This window comes from Nycticebus coucang, chromosome 24, assembly GCF_027406575.1.
Source record: "Nycticebus coucang isolate mNycCou1 chromosome 24, mNycCou1.pri, whole genome shotgun sequence".
Taxonomy (NCBI): domain Eukaryota; kingdom Metazoa; phylum Chordata; class Mammalia; order Primates; family Lorisidae; genus Nycticebus; species Nycticebus coucang.
Window position 1 is genome coordinate 31240331 of NC_069803.1, and position 8686 is coordinate 31249016.

General features: G+C 49.6%; 1 pseudogene; it reads left to right on the plus strand.

Annotated features, from left to right (window-relative positions):
- The first annotated feature begins 400 nt into the window (after positions 1–400).
- LOC128576315 (60S ribosomal protein L32-like) lies at positions 401–5852 on the plus strand (annotated as a pseudogene).
- Positions 5853–8686: the final 2834 nt, after the last annotated feature.

The window sequence follows — 8686 nt, forward strand, 5'->3', positions numbered from 1 at the left end:
ATTGGAGAGCTTACATCATACTAATCAACATAGCTTTCATCTCATTTACCCAATTATAGCATTAGGACATTTGTGTTCTACACATGATAGAACCAACTTGTACTTGTAATGTGCTCCATAGTTGTGGTCCCCCGGCTTTTATTATTTTTATGTACAGTAGAACCTCTCTAAGTTGACCACCCACGGGACTGGAACACACTGGTCAGCATAAGGAACTAGGTGTACTGTGCTGATCCGTAGTGTGGTACATGTCCACTCTTTACAATTAGGTCCATTTAAGGAGGTGGTCAGTGCAGGGAGGTGGTTAGCTCTGGAGGTTCTATTCTATTTTGTGGAGGAAAAGAAAGAAGAAGAAAGACATGAAAAGAAAGAAGAAAATCCGACTGTAACTGGAGGTGAGATGGGCTCTAGCGTCTTCCCTCCACCCACCCTCTGCGTCCTCTTTCCCCTGCAGGAGCCGAGCGAGGTGGGTGCAGCTCGTAACGCGGGACCTGCTAAATTTTGAGGAAAGGTGAAGTAGCCCACGAAACTGGAGAGAAAGTTAGAACAGTACAAATGATAAAAGGAGAAGGTGGTTAGGGGAACCCCAGAGAATATATCACACTTTCTCTTTACCACCCAGACATCTGGGCAGTGACATCTGTGTCTCTATAGAGGATAGGAAGCTGGGTTGTCTAGACCAGGGGTACACTCCAGACTCCTCCATCTGCCTTGAGTTTGTGTGGTTGCAGATTGCTCCCTGAAGTTGACCTGTGTAGTAGCCAGCTCAGGGCAGGGCTGTTTTCCTTACTTACCAAGTCCCACGAGGGTTCCCGATGCCCTATTGGAATGGGTCCTGGGGGCTGCTGCAGAAACAGCCCAGCTAGAGGAAGAGTCAAATGGGTCCCCTTACTGTTGTCCTTGGCAGAAGGTCCTGGAATACAGTGCCATGTGGTGGAATCCCACGAAGGGACGCTCAGAACCCTACACACATGGGCAAGACAAACAGGGCTTGGGCGTGCTGGAGGCTGTCAGCACCTCCCTTGCAGCAGGGGACAACATGACCAGTTGTGAACTTGTTTTCCAGCTGCACAGAAGAGCACGGAGTCCCGGCCAGCCTTTCTGGCAGCTTCCATCAAGGGCACGCTCATCTAATCAGCCTGCTTCTGATGGCAGAGCTCTTACACAGGGGTGGAGCATGACTGGGATTTCCTGAGCTCTGTGCTGTCTGGCCTCACCTGGCCCACCCCTTCCTGTCCACTCGTCCAGAGCCCAACTCAAACCTCCTCCCTTTCAGGCTACCCTGGACCACAGCAATCACATCTCCCGCTCTAACGCGCCCTGAAGATTCTCGTTTGCACATCTGTTGTCTTGGGGCATATCTTGTGTTTTGCGTTGAGCTTCGGTATTCTGCTGTCACCAGACAGGGAGTTTTTTCAAATCTTTTCACTGTGAGTGGCACTGCTTAAATAAACTTGCAAATAAATTTCTAAATGAACAGCGAGTGGAGGACTGAACACACCCACCTTTCGGGAGCTCCTCTGTGGTGACTTGGTGTTTCAGTCCTGGCACAGACAGTCACAACTTTGTGGACAAGATGTCTGCACCACCGTCCCTCTACAGTGCTCACGACCTCTGGTTTAGTTACTGAGCACCAGTCCGTGTTTATTCCAATCCTGTCTCCAAGTAGCCGGCTGTGAGGTGCTGGGTAATAACTCTGCGAATGGCAGTGGAACCTAATCACTTCCACATGTCCTGGGCTTCATGTTATATTGTTTCAGCTGCTGATTTCCAAGCAGCAAGACCTCTGCTCTGAAGCCTGTGCCTCAGAGCTGTTCACTCTGCCACGCTCATCCAGAAAACTTACATGTGGTTTAATTCAACATCAGGACTGGAGGGGGGACATGTTCATAATTTCTCTCCCCCTCTTTTCTCCTCTGAGTCCCCTTTCTGCCAAAGCCCTTGGCCAAGATCCAGAAATGGCACATTCAATAATACCCAGTGTGTTTGGGTAATATTTCATAATTACATTGTTGCTGGGAAAATCGTTGCCTTGAGAATAATTCCTCTGCATAAACAAAGTCTGGGCCGCATGTGCCCCTATGCGCTCCCTCTGATGGGGTGGTGGAGGCAGAGGGAGGCAAGAGGGAAGAAGTGAAGAAAAGAAGGAAAAAAGGAGAGAAGAGCATGAAATATGTCTGTTTGGCTTTGTTATGGAGACGCATTAGAAAAGATTTATGAAATGGCGAAGGATGAGTATCAACAGCTTTTAGGAACTCTGCCAATGATGCTCGGGCCTGATTTTTAATGGAAACGCCAAATGCAAATGTCTAGAGGATGGAGGTGTAGATGGTACTGTGGACTGGTAACGGGAGATGGTTGAGTCTCCCGCCCCCCCCCGCCCATGTCTGTGAGCGGGTTGCCCTGTGCTGCTCCGACACGCCTCTTGGGCAGCTGGGCTCTCAGGGTTCAGGGTTGCACCTTGAAGATGAGTCCTAAGACTCACAGAGGATGTGCTTTTGGAAGGTGGAAAGGTAAGGCTTCCGGTGGGTAAAGGGAAGGAGCTGGTGCAAATGGTGGCTTTTTAGGAGGTTTTAGCTGTGGCCTCAAAAACGTAGGGCAGGATTGCCTGTGAAGCAGCTGTTCCCCAGGCTGGGTGGAAAACCCCATAGCCAAGTGTTGCTGTGGGCTTTACTTTAGTGACTAAAGAATTTTGGCTCTGTGCAGACCTCTCTTCTAAGTGGCTTCCATTCTTGAAATGCATTCCGGGTGTGACGTGCTAGGGTACTGTGCCATCCCCAGGGAAGTGTCAGTACCCACAAATAGAGACACCTCTCCCGGGCTGTCATCCCAGAGTGAACGCCTCACAGGGACCTCTGCAGAACCTGGCAAGTGAGACCAGACTGTGGCATGTGGCAGGAGGCATCAGAGGTCATATGCGGGTCATGCTTGAGCTTCAACTTGAACTGGTGACGGCAGCTATGTCCTCGTCATCTTCTTGACATTTCCAAACAATTCAGGATAGATCATTAGAGTGGTTTCAGCCAAAAGGAGCTTGTAGTTAGAGTCCAAGATGTAATTTATTAACAACAAAACAAGCAAAAGTCACATTTTAAAGAATTATACCCCTCGTCACCACCTTCAGATGCCAGTGCTTCAAAACAAAAACAGTCAAACCCTCCAGCAAAACAGTGCATCTCCTACGAGACGGTGTCTCCTGCAGCCTCCACAGGCCCTGCACCAATGCCCAACCACTCAGCCCATTTAGGCTGCCATAACAAAGCACCATGAACTTGGGAGGCTTAGAAACAACAGCATTTCTTTTTTTCTTACAATCTTGAAGGCTGGGAAGTCCAAGATGGAGGTCCTAGCAGATTTGTGTCTAATGAGGTCGGCTCTGTCCTGATCCCGCCTTCTCACAAAGTCCTCATGTGGCAGGAGATGCCAGTGAGTGTCCTGGGACCTTACTTCCCCGAGCGCCAACCCAGCAGACTATCAGCTCCTCCAGGATGGGAATTCTTAGCAATTTTGCAACAAATCCAATCCCAGACACCTAGCAAAAAAGCTAGAATATGACAATTTCTCAAAAACTTCTTGGAGAACCTTCCAAAGGCAAGAATTTCTGTCATCTGTGACAGACAACATGAAGCGAAGAGCAATAATCCAGACATGGGCAGAGAAATACCACCTGATCCCACCTGTACGTGGAGGTCAAGGGCCTCCCTGAGAAGAAGCAAGCAGGGCGGTGGTCACTGGAGGCTGAGGAGGCGGGCAGCTCGGAGGTTGTCCGGGGAGATGTTGATGGGTACACATGTTCAGTGAGACGGGAGGAAGAGGTTATGGTGACCTACTACACAGCTTAGTAATTATAGTTAATAATAACGTATATTTCAAAATAGCTTAAAAACGGATTTTAAGTATTCTTACTACAGAAGGAAAGCCTAACACGTATTGAAGTGATGGATACATTTATTAGCCTTATTCGTTCTTTCCACAAAGTATACAGATCAAAACATCATATTACACCCCATAAAGAGATACAATTGTTATTTGTTGATTAAAAATTAAACTGCTCATGATCTTCTTGACATTTCCAAACAATTGGAAATATAAATTGGAAGCATAAACAAATTAAATGAAACTTAAAAAACCCCTTTATGATGAATGAGTGCATTCATGCATTCAAATTTTAATTAAAATAAAAAACCACCAGAAATAAAGAAGATCTGAAAGAATTTCCAAGGCACTTTCAAGAATGACCACTGTGTGACCAGGTGAAGCATTTATTCTGCTCTTTTAGTTTGTAGCCTCCCACCATGTCCATGTGTAGAGGGGACTGGTTTGTGTCCCCCTTGAGTCTGGGAACACTCAGACTCTAACACTCAGACACTAAGTTTTAATGTCATCAACCCTCCCTGCCACAGAGGATAGTCAGGGGGCAGGTGTTAAAGATTCCCAGTCTCAGAGTCTTTCCTGAGGTCCATGGAAGAAATGATCCCCAGTTATTTCAGTAATATGTTTATATTTAGAGAGGTCTTTACAGATAATAATTTTCTCTCAGGAGTTTTCTGTCTTGGCCACAGCCATGGACCAATCAGTGTCGACACCGTTTTCTGAATTCTCAATTTCCATGGCGTTGGCTCCTGAGGATTCTGGGTCTGTGTGGGGGAGCGGATAGCCTGACCACCACCCAGTCCCCACCCTCCCCCAAGGGCCTGGAGCTTCACTAATAAAAGCCAGAGGAGAGATTTTGATTGATCCAATTTATAAAGACCAGGGCTGGGGCTTTTGGCAGCTCCCTCTTACATCCAGCCAAAGGCAAACTCACCACGACATGCCTGCTCTTGGGCAGTCTGCCTTATTTTAAGCTGTAAGAAAGCACTTTTCTCTCTGTGACCCCTCCTTAGTTCTCTCCTGTCACCCCCAACACAATGGGCCTGGAAAATCCCCTGGGGTGCAGGGGAACAGAGACTTAAGACCAAGCCTCAGCAGTGGGGCTCCTGAGCTGGATAAAAAAACAACCGTGATCCAGTTTTTAGGAACTTGGGGGCCCTCTGATAAGGCAAATCCACTCCCCTTAACTGACCTGCCTGGAATTTTTGTCACAGAGATTACAAAACTGGGAGCTAGAGATATTAATAGGCTCCATCATGCCAGGCATTTGTAACAAAGCCTTCAGTTGAATTCTCCAGGAGAATTTTTACTCCTGGAGCCAAGGAAGACTTTGTCCTGGGGTTTACATTATGAAACTATTTTCAGGTATACTCTGGTAGGGGTACTGTGGCTCACTGTCCTCCACATCTGCCTTGACCCCTGTGCCAATGTCCTCCCCACCCTGATTCCTCTTCGCCCCCAGAGCTGGGGATGTGGTTGAATATGACTGGGAAGAGTGACAGTTTCAAAAGGGACAATCCCTGCTCTTCCGCGGCGCTGCCTACAGACATGGCACCATCTCCTAGTCAGCATCTTGGCCGCCCTCAGACCCCTTGTGAAGCCGAAGATCGTCAAAAAGAGGACCAAGAAGTTTATCCAGCACCATTCAGAAAGACATGTCAAAATCAAGCGTAACTGGTGGAAACCCAGAGGTATTGACAACAAGGTTCGGAGAAGATTCAAGGGCCAGATCTTGATGCCCAACATCGGTTACGGGAACAACAAGCAAACAAAACATACGCTTCCCAGTGGTTTCCCCAAGGTCCTTGTCCACAGCGTCAAGGAGCTGGAAGTGCTGCTGATGAGCAAGCAATCTCCCTGTGTGGAGTTGTGCACACTTCCTTCAAGAGCTGCAAAGCCATCGTGGAGAGAACAGCCCAGCTGGCCGTCAGGGTCACCCCAGTCCCCACGGCAGGCTGCGCGGTAAAGAAAATGAATAGATAGCTCACGTGTTTTTTGTGTTTAAATAAAATCATAAAAACTGGGGGATTATAAAAAAGGGACAGTTCCTGTAGGCTGGTGCCTCTGGGTGGCTCAGAGAGGTGAGTACAAGGACAGCCTAGGACACAGCCTGTTCTTCTCCAGCTCCTGGAAACTGCAGTTGGGAATTTGGAAAGACCAGGGAAGGTCATCTATCCTCTCCCATCAAGCTGAAACTTGAGACTTCTGGTTCTGTATCAAAAACTAGTTTCTACACATGCCTAGCTTCCCTGCAGACTCCTGCACACTGTGTTTGCACAGGACATGTCGCAGGAGCAAAGATCTGATTTGGAGGAGGAGGATTGTGCCAGGATTCACCTTCCCTTCTGCTTTATGTCAGCAGATTTCTTAGTACTTTTCTTAGTAGTTTTAACTGTCTCACTGAAAGTGATCCTCTAACCACCCCAAGCAGGACCTCTTCTCTGATGGGGAAACTGAGGACCAGAGACTGTAAGTCATTTGAAGAGATGACAACTCCCTTTTCCCGACTCCGGCAGTATTTTCCAGTAAGCAGCCCATCACCCCAGCTGGAGAAGAGTTACCAGGGAAGAGCCTGACCTGGCAGAGAAGTTTTCTGCTTTGGTCTGGCTTGACCTCCCGTGGGGACGAGCTGAGCTGGACCCCGTCTCCCACTCTGTCAGATGTCTGGGCGATGGTCCCTGTTGCATGTGGGCCCACGGGAGGGCCCCATTCTCTCCCGTCCTCACGTTACTCCTGGGCTTAGTGTGAACCCTGTGGGGCACTGGGCGAGGTCCCCAAGTTGTCCTGATGCCTGAGGGGACATGCGGGTTTATGGATGCAGGGCAGCCCTGGGCTCATGGGGTGCCTTTGTGTGAATTAGCAAGAGGTGCTTCCCCCTGGTGAACGCAGCCCCACAGCAGGGCACAGGGCTCAGGACAGGAGCCCCAATCGCAGTCAGCCCCTGTGTGGGGAGCCTGGGAAAGAGAACGGAGCCTCTCCTCAGGGAGTCGGGAATCACTGGCTGATCACAGGCTGAGCTGTTGGCTCCCCACTCCCCATGGCCTAACTGCAGAATCCTTTCTCTCTTGTTTTCCAGGCTTTAAGCCTTCAGAAAGAATGAGCGGTATTTCCCACCTCCTCTCACGGGCAGCCAGGGCTCTGGGCTCTGTCGAGCTGGACTTTCCTCTTCCCAGGGAAGAAACAAGTATAGGCTTGTTCAGGGCAGAGCTGGTTTATTTCAGAGTAGGGGGACTTTTCGAGTTGAAGGAGAGAGGTGGACGCTTGGACCCGGGCTGCAGGGTGGCTGGGCTGCTTGGGCTGGGGGCTTATGTGTGCTCTGCTGGTCAGCAGGCCCTTGGGGCAGTGAGCGTGGCCGTGTCTGGAGCTTGGAGGGAACCTGTCTGGGACGGCAGGGTACCCCCACTGGGCGTTCAGGTGGTGACGGCTGGGTCCTGAGGACAACAGGCCCTGCTCCAAGTTTCTGGATTATGTAAACCCCAGGATGTTTTTTATGACCCCAAAGAAATTGAAACTTACTTAGGAAGCTGACCCAGGTTTAAGCTCATTTAGAGAAATAAAGAAATGGGTTGTTTCTTGTGTCTGAGATTTACTGAATAAATTCATGCTGCTTAGAGTCCCGGGGAAGGCTTAACATTCACTGTCAATCAGCCTCTCTTCCCCCGCCCTCAGCCATCACACCAGGACACACATACGTGACACAGTCTGAATGTCCTCTTGGAATGTACTTTTTCTTCAAGGTGGCCAATGAAAAAGAAATTTAGCCTGGTTCCACCTGTTAACTGTTTGTGGGGAATGGGAAAAGCTCACTGGGGAATGTGCTTGTATCCCATGAGGTCCATCTTGACTTCTGGGAAACCCAATGGTATCTCTGATCTCCCAAGACACAGAATCCATTTCCTGAGTTTCTCCAGAGCTTTGGGGAGCCCTAGTGTACCTGAGAAAGTGCAGGGCTCTAAGCCGTTGGAAATGACTTGGCAAACTCCGAAAGTGAGAGAGCAGAGCCTAGGGACAGCCCCTCTTTGAACTCTGTCCCTGTGTCCCAGTGTTTTCCTGGGCAATTTCTCAGGGTTCCTCTATTCCCTCGCACTCGGCTGGGGTGGAGGGAGATGCCCCCTCTCCTTATCTTATATAAGGAGATATCCACGTATCTCCTTATGTGGCTGTGAGTCTCAGCACACCTGAAAACCACTTTGAAAGACATTTTGAAGAAGAGCTTATTATTTCTGCTGGGATGAAAGCTGCATTAGTTCCAGATTATGACTGTCCTAACTCTCCCCTTCCCTTTCTAAAGCTGGGACTGATTCTGTGGGTGGTTTGAAATCTTAGAGGGGGGAAGTACTCCCAGCTCCAGGCTCTGACGCAAACTGTTTCACATGTTTGCTCTTGGTCTGAATTTGATTCAGGCCTGGTAACTTCCAGCTCAGTTCAGCCATCACTGGTGCTCATTTCGCGCCTCTGACCCCCAGCGATGGGGGAGCTGCTCTGGACCCTTCCGTCTCCATTTCAGCCCCATTTCCCTCTCGCTCACTTCACCTGGGAAACGTGCGAGGTTGAGGGCAACCTTTGTGGCAAAGGTTCATCCCCGTGTAGACCTGCCCCTCCCCACGGAAAGGCAGTGGTGCGGAGCTGTGCATGTGGGCTTGTGGTTCTGGCTCCTGGGGATGGCGTGTTCTCTGCCCCACGGGCAGATTCATGTCCCAGGAGCCTCATTCTCTCCTCTGTCTGTCCACCAGGGGCGCTGCTGTCCCCAAGGTCCGCTGAAAGAATCCCATTTCTCTTGCCTGAGCCCCACTGTTGGGGACCCATCAGTTGG